This window comes from Ovis aries, chromosome 7 (genome assembly GCF_016772045.2).
Source record: "Ovis aries strain OAR_USU_Benz2616 breed Rambouillet chromosome 7, ARS-UI_Ramb_v3.0, whole genome shotgun sequence".
NCBI lineage: Eukaryota > Metazoa > Chordata > Mammalia > Artiodactyla > Bovidae > Ovis > Ovis aries.
In genome coordinates, this window is record NC_056060.1 from 6,695,607 (window position 1) to 6,711,991 (window position 16,385).

Here is a 16,385-nt window from a genome sequence, read left to right on the forward strand (position 1 = left end):
TGGTTTTCCTACTATAATGTCTATACTGTTGAAGAATTAACTCACTTTCCCCGCCAAGTAGGATTCAGAGAATTGAGACTTCCCAAACTTATTCTACACTATTATTGCTTTTTCTTTTTTGTTTCTCTTCCTCCCCTTAACTAAATTCAAAAGCTGATCCTTTCAGGACTGGACTATGGGGAAGACAGAGCGATAGGGGAGGGAGGAAGGGAAGTCCTTTCTAGAGTGGTGTCAAAGGTGAGTTGGATCCAGCTTCAACTAGTTTGTGAGATCTGATTGTTAAATTTTCAGGAATTTGCAAGTCAGTTATTAAATATAGTCTCTAAGGAAAAGGAAACATAGCACTAAGTCATGTCTGACTCTTGCAATCCCATGAACTGTAGCCTTCCAGGCTCCTCTGTCCATGGAGTTCTCCAGGCAAGAATAAGTGGGTTGCCATTTCCTTCTCCAGGGAACTTCCCAACCCAGGAATTGAACCCAGGTCTCCTGCATTGTCGGCAGATGCTTTCCTGACTGAGCTACACAGGAAACATGGGAAATACAGTCACTGTTAAAAATTAAAGTATATGAGCATGATTGAACAAATTATATTAAAAATAAAGGCAGTAAATCCCCCAAACTCATCACTTCCCAATTCTTCTGTTATATTTTACTATGGGGACAAATTTTGCGCTTTGCTGAGCAGAGGAAGAGAACCAAGAAAGAAGAACTAATAATGTATAGAATAAGTTTTGCAGTATTTATACCACAGAAATCTGTAAATTCTACAGAATCCCCTTCTCCCCTCTACCTACCCTGCTCCCACATATCATAGGGCTAGCTATTAAACATTTGCCAGCACAGTGCTAGTGATATTTTTCTAAGGTAGTTTTGTACTCTCTGGGTCTGAGATTTGTATCAGGCCAACTCTTGGGCTTCCAGGTAGCTCTAGTGGTAAAGAACCCACCTGCCAATGCAAGACATGGGTTTGATGACTGGGTCAGGAAGATCCCCTGGAGGAAGGCATGGCAACCCACTCTAGTGTTCTTGCCTAGCGAATCCCAAGGACAGAGGAGCCTGGCAGAGTGCAGAGTCGCCAAGAGTCAGACACAACTGAAGTACAGTCGTGAGACTTGGTAAAGCACAACTCTGTCCTAAGGGACTTTGTAATATTTTTGGAGACCTGACCCGCCACTTCAGTTATCTTGATCTGGGAGTATTTCCCTGTTTTAATGATCCCTTATTCCAGCCTTGGATATGGAATACAGAAGTCCATCTCCATCTTTTCTGCAGAGAACGGTTCTCCCTCTAGACTACCCTTTGGGCAGGATATAATGAGCATGTCCCCTATCTAGCTCAGAGAAACAGATTCTGGTTGTGCACGTTGATCACCCCCTTTGCTCTACCATCAGAGCCAAAGAGATTCCTACTCATTAGTTTCCCCGGGTGTGAATCAGATACCAGTCTTTCTCTGGAGAACTGTTCTTCTTTCAACCCTTCTTCATCTCAGTAAATGCTTTCCTCTGCTGAGCCACCTCTTTCATAATCATTGTCCACAGTGTGATATTTTGTTTTATTTTATTATTTTTGGCTGCACCACGTAACATGCAGGATTTCATTTCCCCAACAGGGGATCGAACCCGCGCTCCCTGCATTGGAAGCGTGGAGTCAACCACTGGACTTCCAGGGAAGTTCTCAGTGTGATATTTTAAACTAAAGCAAACATATTTACTTTTTTTCATACTATATATGATGGGAGAAGAGACCAACACCTACCTTATAGTCTCATTATACTTTATCAGGGCTTTCCTGGTGGCTCAGTGGGTAAAGAATCAGCCTGCAATGCAGGAGACACAGGAGACCTGGGTTTGATTCTTGGGTCAGCAAAATCCCCTGGAGTAGGAAATGGCAACCCACTCCAGTATTCTTGCCTGGAAAATTCCATGGACAGAAGACCCTGGCAGGCCATAGTCCATGGGGTCACAAAGAACTGGACACGACTGAGCGACTACGCATGCATACTTTATCAATATTTAACTCTGGCAGTCATCAGATATCAGGGAACATATCATGGTTGTGATAAAAGTAAGTGGAGGTGCCGAGTCATAAAATGAAGAAAGGTTAACCTTTAACACAAGGTGCTGCTGGCACAACTGGACAACCATATGGAAAAAAAGTAAACCTTGTCCTTTGTCTCAATACATACACAGGAAATAATTTGAGGTCAATCATGGGACAAGCATCCTGTGATCCAGTAATCCTATCCCTGGAGAAATCTTCACCCATCCGACACACATACGACGTTACTCATAACAGCCTCAAAATATAACCAGCCCACTTACCCTTCTCAGGAGAACAGAGCTAAATGCTCACGAGGAGGAGAATGGACAAATCACGGTATACCGTAAGATGGGCTATCTTATGGTTGAGACAAGGAATGACCTTAGCAGCGTGGATGACCTTTAGAAACCATTCTTACAAAGTTTAGAAACAAGCAAAACTAAACAGTATGTTAGGGTCCATTCATATGCGGTGAAACTCAAAATAAAGGGATAGTTCCAAAAAAAATTCAGGGTAATGACCACCTCTCTGGGAGAGGGAGATGGGCAGCACGGGAAAGAGTTCATAACTGAAAACAACTGGCAACATCCTATGTCTTGACGTGCGCATTTCATCACAGTATCTATTTTGTTATTATGTGTCATAGCTTCCACATGAATACATACACACATGTATGTGTGTATATTGTATGTGTGTATACACACATCATGTACCATATATGTGAATACTTTATCATCAAATAAAAAAGTTTATATGTATGTCTACATATTCAGTTCAGTTCAGTTCAGTTGCTCAGTCGTGTCCAATTCTTTGCGACCCCATGAATCGCAGCACGCCAGGCCTCCCTGTCCATCACCAACTCCCGGAGTCTACCTAAACTCATGTCCATTGAGTCGGTGATGCCATCCTGCCATCTCATCCTCTGTCGTCCCCTTCTCTTCCTTCCCTCAATCTTTCCCAGCGTCAGGGTCTTTTCAAATGAGTCAGCTCTCTGCCTCAGGTGGCCAGAGTAGTGGAGTTTCAGCTTCAGCATCAGTCCTTACAATGAACACCCAGGACTGATCTCCTTTAGGATGGACTGATTGGATCTCCTTGCAGTCCAAGGGACTCTCAAGAGTCTTCTCCAACACCACAGTTCAAAAGCATCAATTCTTCGGCACTCAGCCTTCTTCACAGTCCAACTCTCACATCCATACATGACCACAGGAAAAACCATAGCCTTGACTAGACGGACCTTAGTCGGTAAAGTCTACATATACAACATATATAATTAAACAAAAAGCATATGTGTACACATATACAATATCTATACAATATTTTATAGTTTAAAAAGTACAGGAAAAAAACCCGGAAGGGAAGAAATGTGCTAAAGTGATTATCACCCTGAGTGATTATCTCTGAGTTCTGGGTATTTATTTTCTCCACTATAGTTTTCTATTATTTTCTCAATTGCTTAAATAGTAGTGTAAAACTTTCATAATCAGAAAATGGCAATTTTTACAATATAATTTTTAGAATGTCCAGAACATTTGTACTGTTTTTTGAAACCAGATTAGAAACTTCAGTCAAATTTCTTTTCACATGCCCTAGGAGGGATAATCTCTAAAGATTTAACATTGTGTTTAGCTGACAGATGTCAAAATGCTAATGAACACGTTTCAACTACGCCAACACTGTCTTTAAATATTCAGCCCTTAGTTTTACTTTCTTCCTGTCTTTTGAAGATATGCTTCCTGGTTCTATGTTTAGGCTTTTATCCTTTCTATTTCCCATAGCTATTTCCTTCAATAATTCAGAAGCTTTGGATAAACCTGAAGACTGCTTTTCCCACAGCCCTTTAGCAACATCTAGTGGGTATTTAAAAACAGGACAAGACAGTTTCCCATATAATTTAAAGAGCAACTGTTTTGATAGCAAATGTGACTTAGCAAAAAAAAAAAAAAAAAAAGTCTTAAATCCTCAAGACAAATGGAATCTCTCCTGTGATTAAATAACTTTACACATATGGGTGTGTAGGTAAACATTTAAGATAAAATGTAGCTGACGTTTCCTCATCTAACCTGCTGGAATTTAAACAACATTTGTTACTATATTATATAATGGGCATTACCATGTAGAACCATATGAGAGGTCCCTAAGCAAGAGCACCAGAGCAATGTAAAATCCTTCAGAAGCGAAAAGGAAGAGCTTGCATAGAATGCACGTATAAGGAACAGAAGTGCCAAGGAATAAAAGCACAGAGTAAGAGAGAAGACAGCAGGAGGGAAGGCATAGGGAGGAAGCCAAGGAAGAAGAGCAAACTGAAGCAGAATCACAGTAACTGGCAAGTTTACAGAATTCACATTTACCCTAACAAAACTGCAGTCCCGTCACTGTTGTCAACCAAAAGGTCGGTGTCTCTTAGCCCTGAGCCTGTGTGAGGTACACAGTCCCCTGAAGATCTTTGCCATATTTCCCTCTGACTTGATGCATTGCCTCTCCCATCATCCTTTCACTAAAAGCTGAGGACCTTGGTAGGTGATAGGGGGTAGCTGATAAGGCAGGGGGGAAAAGTTACCTTAGAAACTCTTTGATCTTTCTGTGCCTTATCTGCTCTAGCTGCAAATTAGAGATTAATTTGGTCCCTGTTTCTTTTCATAGACATTTCTCCATGATCATCAACTATTCTTTCTGAAAATGCTTTTACTGTTAGGAAAAATCCATAAAGTTTAGATGGTAATGTTAGCACTCCTGTACACAACTACTCCTGGATGTCAACATGTGGGGCTGGGCCAAGTTCCACATGAGTTAGGAAATCTCCTGCAAACTGGGACCACTTTTCCCCCTAATTTGGCTTATTGGAAAGGGAAATAGAAAAGCATTGTGAGGAATTCTTGAAGTAGTATGGTGGGGAGGCAAAAAGTACAATGTTGGGGAAATGGAAGCCTTGCCCTATCAGATAGTAAAATGTATTTTAAAAGCTCTATGAATGAAAAGGAAATCGGTCCTGAATATTCATTGGAAGGACTGATGCTGAAGCTAAAGCTCCGATACTTTGGCCACCCAAGAAGAAGAATTGATTCATTGGAAAAGACCCTGATGCTGGGAAAGATTGAGGGCAGGAGGAGAAGGAGACGACAGAGGATGAGATGGTTGGATGGCATCACTGACTCCATGGACATGAGTTTGAACAAGCTCCAGGGGTTGGTGATGGACAGGGAAGCCTGGTGCGCTTCAGTCCATGGGGTCGCAAAACAGAAACCATAGGAACATATTTGTAGAACATATAACCAGGAGATTATTAGTATCCAGAGTATATTAAAAAAAACTTTTCTAAATCAATAAGAAAAATATCAAACAATCCCATAGAAAAATGTTCAAAAGTCATGAACAAGCATTTCATTCAAGAGGAAACTTGAACACATGATAAGATGCTCAACTCTGTTTGTAAAATCAGGGAAATGCAAACTGAAATTAAAAGTAGTACCATTTCACATTTACCTAGATATATTTTCTTAGAAGGTCTTACAAATGTGCATTAGAATACAAGCACAGAATCTTCACTAACGCCTTGTTAATTATTAGCAAAATCTGGAAAAAATATTAAGGCAAATGGATTAATAAACTGTGATATATATTCATGGGCTTCCCTGGTGGCTCAGTGGTAAAGAGTCTGCCTGCCAATGTAGGAAACACAGGTTCAGTCCCTGGGTTGGGAAGATCCCATGGAGAAGGAAATGGCAATCTACTCTAGTATTCTAGAGAAATCCTGTGGACAGAAGGAGCCTGGCAGCCTACAGTTCATGGGGTCATAAAAGAGTGAGACATATATCCACGTAATATGATAAATACAGCAGCAAATCTGAATGAATATAGTTATAAGCGTCAACATGAATGACTCAAAAACATATAGTCTGGCCAAAAGGAAGGTATGAAAAAGCATACATATTCACATAATTTTCAAAGGAAAAAGCAAAACTGTTCAAAATATACTGCTTAAACATACACAGATTGTGTAACATTATAAAGAAACTCAAGCTGAACAAGGCAGTGAGAATAGCACAGGTTTTCTGTTTTTCTTTTTTCCAGTTTAGCTATTGACTTATTTTTTTTTAATTGAAGGATGGTTGCTTTACAGAATTTTGTGGTTTTCTGTAGTACAATTTTTGAATCTCCTCAAATTCCCAGATACACACAGAGAAACTAGATGGTAAAACCAAAAATTTGCGGGCAACATTTTTAACACAACCATTTGCCAAAGTCTCTCCATGAACCTGAAAATACAAATGGGTTTAACCACGCATGGCCCCAAGAGGTCTATGGTACCGGGGGCTGTGCAGGGGGAACCAGAGGGGAACAGGGCCGTGTCTGACAGCCTGAGAACAAGAAAGCCCCAAATAGCCAGGAGACAGTCTCTGGAAAGCACGATTCACTCATTTCAGAACAGCTGCTGAAACTGACAAGGGTATTTGTCCAGTGCAACAGAGGGTGAGTACAACGGTCCTCCACTTTCAGAGTAAAGTCTAAAAGGCCACAAGCAGACTGGAATGCACAAACTTGTGAAGACAACCAGACAAAGCTGCCTTTCAAGTTAAAAATCCCATACTGAGGAGCAAGTGCTGAAAATAGGTTTGAAAAGAGTAGAGATGGAATATGTGTCTCCTAATGAAAAAATACTGTTTTGGAAAGTGTACTGTTTCCATTTTTGTATGTATGCATACTATGATGGAAAGGGTACTTTTTACTACTGGTCTCTGTCAGAAGGCCTTCCCTGGTGGATCAGTGAAGAACCCACTTGTCAATGCAGGAGACTAGAGTTTGATCCCTGGGGTCAGGAAGATCCCTCAGAGGGGGAAATGGCAACCCACTCCAGTATTCTTGCCTGGAAATCCCAAAGACAGAGGAGCCTGGTGGGCTACAGTCCATGAGGTGGCAAAAGAGTCGGACACGACTGAGCGACTAAACACCACCACCAACACCTATGACAATCGAGAGCCCCAGAACTGGGATGAATAGCGGTTTATGGGACCGATGCAGAAATGCCAACTACTTTTTCAATATGTTGGCCAAGAAAAGATGTGGACAACAGTGAACAATCCCATCCTGGGACAAAAAGAGATAAAAAATATTCTTTCCTTCCCTCTCCTTCCATGTGTACACAGTTCAGTTTAGATCAGTTGCTCAGTCGTGTCCGACTCTTTGCGACCCCATAAATCGCAGCACTCCAGGCCTCCCTGTCCATCACCAACTCCCGGAGTTCACTCAGACTCACGTCCATCGAGTCAGTGATGCCATCCAGCCATCTCATCCTCCGTCGTCCCCTTCTCCTCCTGCCCACAATCTCTCCCAGCATCAGAGTCTTTTCCAATGAGTCAACTCTTCACATGAGGTGGCCAAAGTACTGGAGTTTCAGCTTTAGCATCAGGCCTTCCAAAGAAATCCCAGAGCTGATCTCCTTCAGAATGGACTGGTTGGATCTCCTTGCAGTCCAAGGGACTCTCAAGAGTCTTCTCCAACACCACAGTTCAAAAGCATCAATTCTTCAGCACTCAGCCTTCTTCACAGTCCAACTCTCACATCCATACATGACCACAGGAAAAACCATAGCCGTGACTAGATGGACCTTAGTCAGCAAAGTAATATCTCTGCTTTTGAATATACTATCTAGGTTGGTTATAAGTTTTCTTCCAAGGAGTAAGCGTCTTTTAATTTCATGGCTGCAGTCACCATCTGCAGTGATTTTGGAGCCCCCAAAATAAAGTCTGACACTGTTTCCAATGTTTCCCATCTATTTCCCATGAAGTGATGGGACCAGATGCCATGATCTTTGTTTTCTGAATGTTGAGCTTTAAGCCAACTTTTTCACTCTCCTCTTTCACTTTCATCAAGAGGCTTTTTAGTTCCTCTTCACTTTCTGCCATAAGGGTGGTGTCATCTGCATATCTGAGGTTATTGATATTTCTCCTGGCAATCGTGATTCCAGCTTGTGCTTCTTTCAGTCCAGTGTTTCTCATGATGTACTCTGCATAGAAGTTAAATAAGCAGGGTGACAATATACATACTTCTTTTCCTATTTGGAACCAGTCTATTGTTCTATGTTCAGTTCTAACTGTTGCTTCCTGACCTGCATGTAGGTTTCTCAAGAGGCAGGTCAGGTGGTCTGGTATGCCCATCTCTTTCAGAATTTTCCACAGTTTATTGTGATCCACACAGTCAAAGGCTTTGGCATAGGCAATAAAGCAGAAGTATATGTTTTTCTGGAACTCTCTTGCTTTTTCCATGATCCAGCGGATGTTGGCAACTTGATCTCTGGTTCCTCTGCCTTTTCTAAAACCAGCTTGATCATCTGGAAGTTCACAGTTCACATATTGCTAAAGCCTGGCTTGGAGAATTTTGAACATTACTTTACTAGCATGTGAGATGAGTGCAGTTGTGCGGTAGTTTAAGCATTCTTTGGCATTGCCTTTCTTTGGGACTGGAATGAAAACTGACATTTTCCAGTCCTGTGGCCACTGCTGAGTTTTCCAAATTTGCTGGCATATTGAGTGCAGCACTTTCACAGCATCATCTTTCAGGATTTGAAACAGCTCAACTGGAATTCCATCACCTCCACTAGCTTTGTTCGTAGTGATTCTTTCTAAGGCCCACTTGACTTCACATTCCAAGATGTCTGGCTCTAGGTGAGTGATCACAGCATCGTGATCATCTTGGTCATGAAGATCTTTTTTCTACATTTCTTTTGTGTATTCCTGCCACCTCTTCTTAATCTCTTCTGCTTCTGTTAGGTCCATACCATTTCTGTCCTTTATCGAGCCCATCTTTGCATGAAATGTTCCCATGGTATCTCTAATTTTCTTGAAGAGATCTCTAGTCTTTCTCATTCTGTTGTTTGCTTCTATTTCTTTGCATTGATCGCTGAGGAAGGTTTTCTTGTCTCTCCTTGCTTATTCTTTGGAACTCTGCATTCAGATGCTTATATCTTTCCTTTTCTCCTTTGCTTTTCACTTGTCTTCTTTTCACATCTATTTGTAAGACCTCCTCAGAGAGCCATTTTGCTTTCTTGCATTTGTTTTCCATGGCAATGGTGCTGCTCCCTGTCTCCTTGACAATATCACGAACCTCCATCCATAATTCATCAGGCACTCTATCTATCAGATCTAGTCCCTTAAATCTATTTCTCACTTCCACTGTATAATCATGGATTTGATTTAGGTCATACCTGAATGGTCAGGAGGGCCTAGAGGAGCTATTCCACATTCAAGGTCAGGAGGGGCGGCGGTGAGGAGATACCCCTCATCCAAGGTAAGGAGCAGCGGCTGCGCTTTGCTGGAGCAGCCGTGAAGAGATACCCCACGTCCAAGGTAAGAGAAACCCAAGTAAGACGGTAGGTGTTCCAAAAGGACATCAGAGGGCGGACACACTGAAACCATAATAATATGGCTAATGGAGTTTAAATGATTAGGATAAATGTCAGCGGAGCGGACGCAGGGGTCTGGGTGCTTGTGGCTGACAGTACAATCAAGGGAAGGAGGCAAAGGTCTAGGCCATCCTATTTCCTCCAGATTGACCAACACAAGGCAACAGGGTTAGCAAGGAGGCAGGAAACCTCAGCAACGGCACAGTCTTGGGAGGAAAAATCATGCATTTGGCTGAAGTGTCTCAGAAAAGAGGAGAATATGTCAAGACCTGGGCTTGAATCTTTTTGTTCTAATTAAAGAAAAACAACAAGAAGCAAAAGAAAGTCATAACCCAAAAAAGCACGCAGTTGAAATTGCTAAAAGTCAATTAGCCACTCCTTTGCCCCAAACTCAGATCAACACGATTATGAGACACAAAGGGCTAACAGAGTTTTTGAGGTCAATTATCTCCCACCTGAAACCAGAGGGGACCCTGAGAAGACCCAGAGGCAAACGCTTAGAAGAATGTAGGGCCGCCTGAGCCTTTGTCCCTGCTGGAAATGGCATCTGGCAGCGGGTGAGAGCACAACTCACTGTTTACTTCAGCTCAGCCCACCTATTATTTTGAAAGCTCCCCTTGGTAAGGCTGTTTTTGCGGTAAATAAAGCTCTGATACTTCATTCCCGAGCCTCCCCTTAATTTTCCCCAATCATGACCTTGTTTTCAGACCTGAGAGATACTGAGTGGTATAGCATGGCATCAAAGCCTGCAAGATGGACTGATTTGGTAGGACCAAAAGTCGCTTCAGGAATCTATTCAATCCTGGTGTTTTCCTGTTGCCTTCTTTCCACTGTTTTAATCGGGAGAGTAAGCAATACACGAGATGAACAGAGAAAGTGTAGCACAACTCATTGTGCTGTCAAATAGGACACTTCCTGTCCTCGGTCTCCAGAGTGAGGTTCTCTGCTATTTAGGCCTATACTTGCCTGCCTGACTACCTGCTCTCACTGGTTCTAAGGGGAAAAGTATTCCACTAGACCACAGGCTTTACATCTTTGGGTCTCAGTTTCTTCATCTATAAACTGAGCATTAAATGCATCTCTAACTACCTCACAAAATGATTGTGAGACTTGAAAAGAGATAAACTCAATGTTGGCATTGAGAAGGTCCAATTAAAGGCATTCCTGTTTTCCATAGTCGTGTTCTGAATAATTGAGGAGTAAGACAAAAGGATATCTCAGATGGAGAACTATAATACCACTTTTCTTAGTGATAAAGCTAATTTGAAAAATGGCTTATATCTGTAAGGACATAGAATTCCAAATATAGAACTGAAGAATTAAAAGGACTTACCCACCCAGCATGGGAATACTCAAGTGCCCCTCACCACCTCCTTCCTCCCTTCCCAGTAAACACCTGGAATGTAGGGAAAGGGGAGAATTTATGATTCTGCTGGGTAGCTTGCTTCCAAGAGGAAGACAGTGTTACTGAGCTGAACATGGCTAGTTTACACTTCCAACCCTACCAATCTATTATGTCATCTCTTCTTTTCTGGGGAAATGCAAAAAAAAAAAGAAAAAGGACAGAGAGAATGAGGGACATCATACAAGTAAAGCCATCTCCATATGGAAGGGCATTTCAGAAATATGAAAAAAAATTGCCTTCACTTCCCCAAGAAACAGATCTTGTCACACCACAAACACGCTTTACACTTGTATTCAAAAGCTGCACTTTAAATGTAGTACTTCATGTCTATAGCAAATGCTGGGACAAAGTGAACCCTCCTACACTGTTGGTAGGAAATAGAAGTTGATGCAACCACTGTGGAAAAAATTATGAAGGTTCCTTTAAAAACTAAAAGGAGAGTTGCCATATGATCTAGCAATCCCACTTCTGGGCATAAATCCAGACAAACTGTAACTCAAAAAGATATATGCACCCTTATGTCCAGAGCAGCATTATCCACAATAGCCAAGACATGGAAACAATCTAAATGTTCACTGACACACTAATGGATAAAGACGTGGTATATATATACAACTGAATATCACTCAGCCATAAAAAGAATGGAATCATGCCATTCGCAGCACCATGGATGGACCTGGAGATTATCACGCTAAGCGAAGTAAGTCAGCAAGAGAAAGACAAATATCATATGGTATCACTTATACGTAGAATCTAAAATATGGCACAACGGAACTTCCGTTCAAAACAGAAACAGACTCACAGAGAGCAGATTGGTTTCTAAGGAGAAGGGTGGGGGGTAGGGATGAATTGGGAGTCTGGGAGTAGTAGATGCAAACTGTTACACATAACAGGTAAACAACAAGGCCCTACTCTATACCACAGGGAACTATATTCAATGTCCTGTGATAAATCAGATGGAGAAGAATTGAATCACTTTCCTGAAACTAACAATGTTAGTTAGCTAACAACGTTGTAAATCAACTGTACGCCAATAAAAATTATTTTGGAAAAAATGAAAATGAAACCACACACACAAAAGCTAGTGAGAGAATCCCTTTCTCTAGTTTGCTACAGCAGTTTAATGTAACATAATCACGGCGATAACATCGCCTCATTTTTGGCACATTCTGCTGGTTAAAAGCAAACAGCAGGTGTCACTCTTACACGGGGCAAGAGATGATACAATGGTGTAACCCATGGGAGGCAGGGATTGCCTTACAGTGTGTCTACCACACGTGGTGTGCAATGACACTACAGACAGTTCATGCATTATCACTATGGTTGGTACTGTTACCACAATAATGATGACTGTAAGGATGTGGTGATGAACAGATTTTCCTGAGTACATTGTAGCAGTTACAGAAGAAAAGGAACTCAGGCTTTCAAACTCTCAGCTTAAGTCATCATCATAGAACCCGAGGGTTTCTATGGCAGCCCTAAGGTTTTCAATGTTTTGTGGCCATTAAATTTCTCCTATGAAAGTTAGGGCATTGATTGGGAAGAAGTGGGAGCCTGAAACTTAGAATGAGTCCCTCTGTTTGGATTAAGTGAAGCTGAGATTCTTGATTCTCGAGACACCCCTTGCTTTCAGTGTGGGGAGCTTACACTCTTTTGGTTTGAGTCGGCAAGCCTTAACTTGCTGGAAAACCCTGTAATGATTGTACCTGAAGTGGGTGCCCATAAGAGGATGACTTTGTGGCTCAGCTGGTAAAGAATGCGGGAGACCTGGGTTCGACCTCTGGGTTGGGAAGATCCCCTGGAGAATGGAAAGGCTGCCCACTCCAGTATTCTGGCCTGGAGAATTCAGTCCATGGGGTTGCCAAGAGCTGGACACGACTGAGCAACTTTCACTTCACTTTCATGCTCCTTGAGATTTGCCCCTGCACTCTATCCTGTCACAAGATCCATAACCAGGGTGAGATTGCACATTGCTTCGGGGAGATAAGTACAAAGTCTGACACGGAAGGAAATAGCTTACTCTCTAAAATAATGGCAAACTTGTGCTACTTTCTATTGGCAGAAAGCTGGTGAATATGTGAATGCACGGGTTTGGCCAAGGAGGACGACATGTAACTCTTGATGGATCGAACGTTATTGCTGTGGGTGTACTTGCCGGTGATTCTGGATTTAACGAGTTAGCAGTGGCGCACCTTTGTTTTTATCCAGCAGGGCCTGCCGCCCACTGTCACAGTCTTGCCCGAGGGATATGTCAATTTACCTGCTGTCTGCCAAAATTAGCAGAGATCTTGACTGTCTTCGATTCTATTAAGCATCACACTGGTCCGTTACTAATTACGCCTATTGGCCTAATGAGCAAGAAATTTGCAGGTTTTTTAGATTCCTCCTGCTGTGCTATGCTAAGTCGCTTCAGTCGTATCTGACTCTTTGTGACCCCATGGACTGTAGCCCGCCAGGCTCCTCTGTCCATGGGATTCTCCACGCAAGAATACTGGAGTGGGTTGCCATTTCCTACTCCAGGGGATCTTCCTGATCCAGGGATCGAGCCCGCATCTCTTGTCTTCTGCTTTGGCAGGCAGGTTCTTTACCACTAGCACTTCCTGGGAATAAGGGCTATTTGAACCCCATGAATATTTAGGGGCCTGTCACCTCAGTAAAGCTTCTGGGCATCCGATGGTCTGGACCATGCCAAGGTATTTCCTCAAAGGTGAAGTGCAAGTTACTGCCCCTAGATGGCCTACCTTTAAAAAAGGCAGAATGCCTGGGGGGAACGTGCACCACACTGGAGTCATTATACAGAGCTAGTCACTGAGTAACTGGACAGATTTCCAGACTTTTTTTTTCTTTATTTCTCTGGAACTTAGATTGACTTCACTCTCAAGCCCCTAGTTCCACTGAAAGTAGAAAACATAAATCTTCCTAACTCAAGCTTTCCTAGTTTCAACTGGATGCAATCTCTTGTAGAAACAGACATGAAAAGCAAGGCATGTGTAGCCTCTACTCTTGTGTTCCCAAGCTCATCTAGTTTTTCTTTTTTTGTTTCTAACTTTAGCTTACAATTCTGAGTGGATAGAAAGTTCAGGCTGCAGTACAAGCTGCTCTGAAGCCCTATGACCGAAATACCAATGACCAATAATACTCAAAGGGTCTAGGGCAGGGGCTCCCAACCCCCAGGCCGTGGACCAGTACTGCCCCATGCCAGGAGCAGTAGGAACCCAGTGCATGGCAGGAGGTGAGCTTCCTCTGAGTCTCCCCGTCACTTGCATTACCCCCTGAAACATCCCGTCTCCCCATCCATGGAAAATCTGTCTTTCACAAAATAGGTCTCTGGTGGCAAAAAGGTTGGGAACCACAGGTCTGGTGCACGTCTATCTAGAGACTTCTGTAAGCACCAATAGGCAATTTAGAGCAGATACCTTTAAGATTTGGAAGCAATTTATTATCATCTCTTTTTCAAACAATATTAATCTGAAGTTAAGTAACTTGTCTAAAGACGGACAGGTGGGAGGCGGTAGAGCCAACACGAACCCATGTCATTTGAATTAGCCAACACACTCTATTGGCTTCAGTAATAAACACACAAGACTTCAATTATAGCACTGGTTGTTGTTATTATTGCAGGGTCCCCCAGGAGCTCAGCGATCAAGAATCTGCCTGCAATGACATGAGCTTGATTCCTGGGTCGGGAAGATCCCCTGGAGGAGGAAATGGCAACCCAGTACAGGAATTTTGTCTGGAAAATCCCATAGACAGAGGGGCCTGGGAGGCTACAGTCCATGGGGTTGCAAAAGAGTCAGACACAACTGATTGACTAAAGAACAATAACTTCAATTATGGGACTTATCTTGATCTAATCTATGCCTAGTCTTCCCACTAAATGGTAAATTAACTAACATGAAGTCACTGTTTCTTGATATCCCCACACCACCCTGCAGAATGCCTCACACAGAATGGATACTGCGTTAAATGTCTGTAGGATTTGATAGCTACATCCCCACCCTTGAGGTATAACACTTACCTACTGCTGGGAGCCAGCATGAGGAACTCCGCCCATGGCAAAGGTCATGAGGAAAGAGGCTTGGCATACACAAAGGCGTGATCAAGCCTCAGGAAACCCCCTGTTCCCAAGCATCTAACCCCAAAACCAGTCTGTTTTATGCTCTCACGTACACCTCTAACTTTACGGGGGGCTCTCCCCCATAACCAATTCTCTCGGAGAAGGAGTAAACGTGCAGCTCCAAGGCAATAAAAATTCTTGGGCGTGACAAGAGTGTTTCAGCTTACGGACTCCTCTGAAGGTTATCTAGCCCACCTGTATAGGTTCGTCCGGCCACATGTGATTGTTTACGGCCTCCAAATCTGAGAGGCACGAGATGTTTTAGACTTACTAAAGGCAAATTCTTTTGGGGAGTTAGAAATTATTAGTATAGTGGGTTGGTTAGGAATTATATTGGTGAAGGGTTTTTCATTTGTTGTGTCAATAATTGCTGCTAATTCCCTGCTCTGGGTGGGACAAGGGTGTCTCAGGTCAAACCTCTCTGCTGACAGACTAGCTTGTGTGACAGGATTATCCATACTCCTGCCACATGATTGTTTACTACCTCTCAACCATAAACAGCACAGAGAGTTTTGGAGTATTTTGAGAGTCTTAATTAGCATAGGGCTTTTTCTTCTTGTTGAGTCAATGATTGCCGCCAGGCCTCCATATCCTAGGCACCTGGGAATATATTAATAAATACAGTAGTTTTTGATGTTAGCAATACTAGACTTTTTGAGTTAATGGATTTTCTCTTTCATAATAGATCACTGTACTTTGTTATAAATCACTGTGTAAGCATATAGGAGAAATAAGTATTAACCTTTAAGACTAATCATGTTAACCTTGGGTTAAATAAATTCCTTTCTTGATTGTAACTCACTACACCCTCACCCTATAGGAATGTAACTTTATTTGGAGGGTGGTGCCTGGTTTAAGAAAAAACACCCTTGGAAGAAATAAGTTTTTTGGTTATCAGAAAGAAAGGATCATAAAACGTCAGCAGGTCTCACTCATGGCCAGAAGATGATGTACCTTTTTATACATTTATGTGAAGCACCTGATTTTGATAAAGGTCAGGACTGCTGACCCCCACGTGACACTGTATTCATCCCTATGTGTAACAAAAGGTATATAAGCAAACCCAAAAATAAAGAAATCAGATCAGTTTCCGGAAAGACCGATTCCCCCATGTCGCTTCTTTCTTGCTCCCATTTTTCTGGCTGAATTCCCATCTGGAGCATGGATGCTATTCCACGTAATCCAAGTTATTCAGCCTCTTTTTCTCCACTAATCTTCCTACTACACTATCCGTTTCTAATCTCTCTATATCTGTGATTAAATATGTATTTTTCCAAAGACGCCGACTCCGTCCCCACCTTTGAATCACCCTGGATCCACCAGGGCTGGACCCCGGCAGCCTGCGATGTGCTGACTTGGCAATCAGTGAGTATCATAGCAGGGCTTCTTGGGTGATTCCGTGGTAAAAATCTGCCTGCCAATGTAAG

The 16,385-nt window shown here is 42.4% G+C and overlaps 1 long non-coding RNA gene across 1 annotated transcript in view; it reads left to right on the forward strand.

Moving 5' to 3' along the window:
- LOC121819931 (uncharacterized) overlaps positions 1-16,055 on the forward strand; it is a 31,513-nt gene extending 15,458 nt beyond the window's left edge. The window contains exons 3-4 of the long non-coding RNA XR_006060282.2: positions 9,232-14,073; positions 14,463-16,055. This is a non-coding gene — a long non-coding RNA (uncharacterized LOC121819931). The remainder of the gene's footprint in view (positions 1-9,231; positions 14,074-14,462) is intronic.
- Positions 16,056-16,385: the final 330 nt, after the last annotated feature.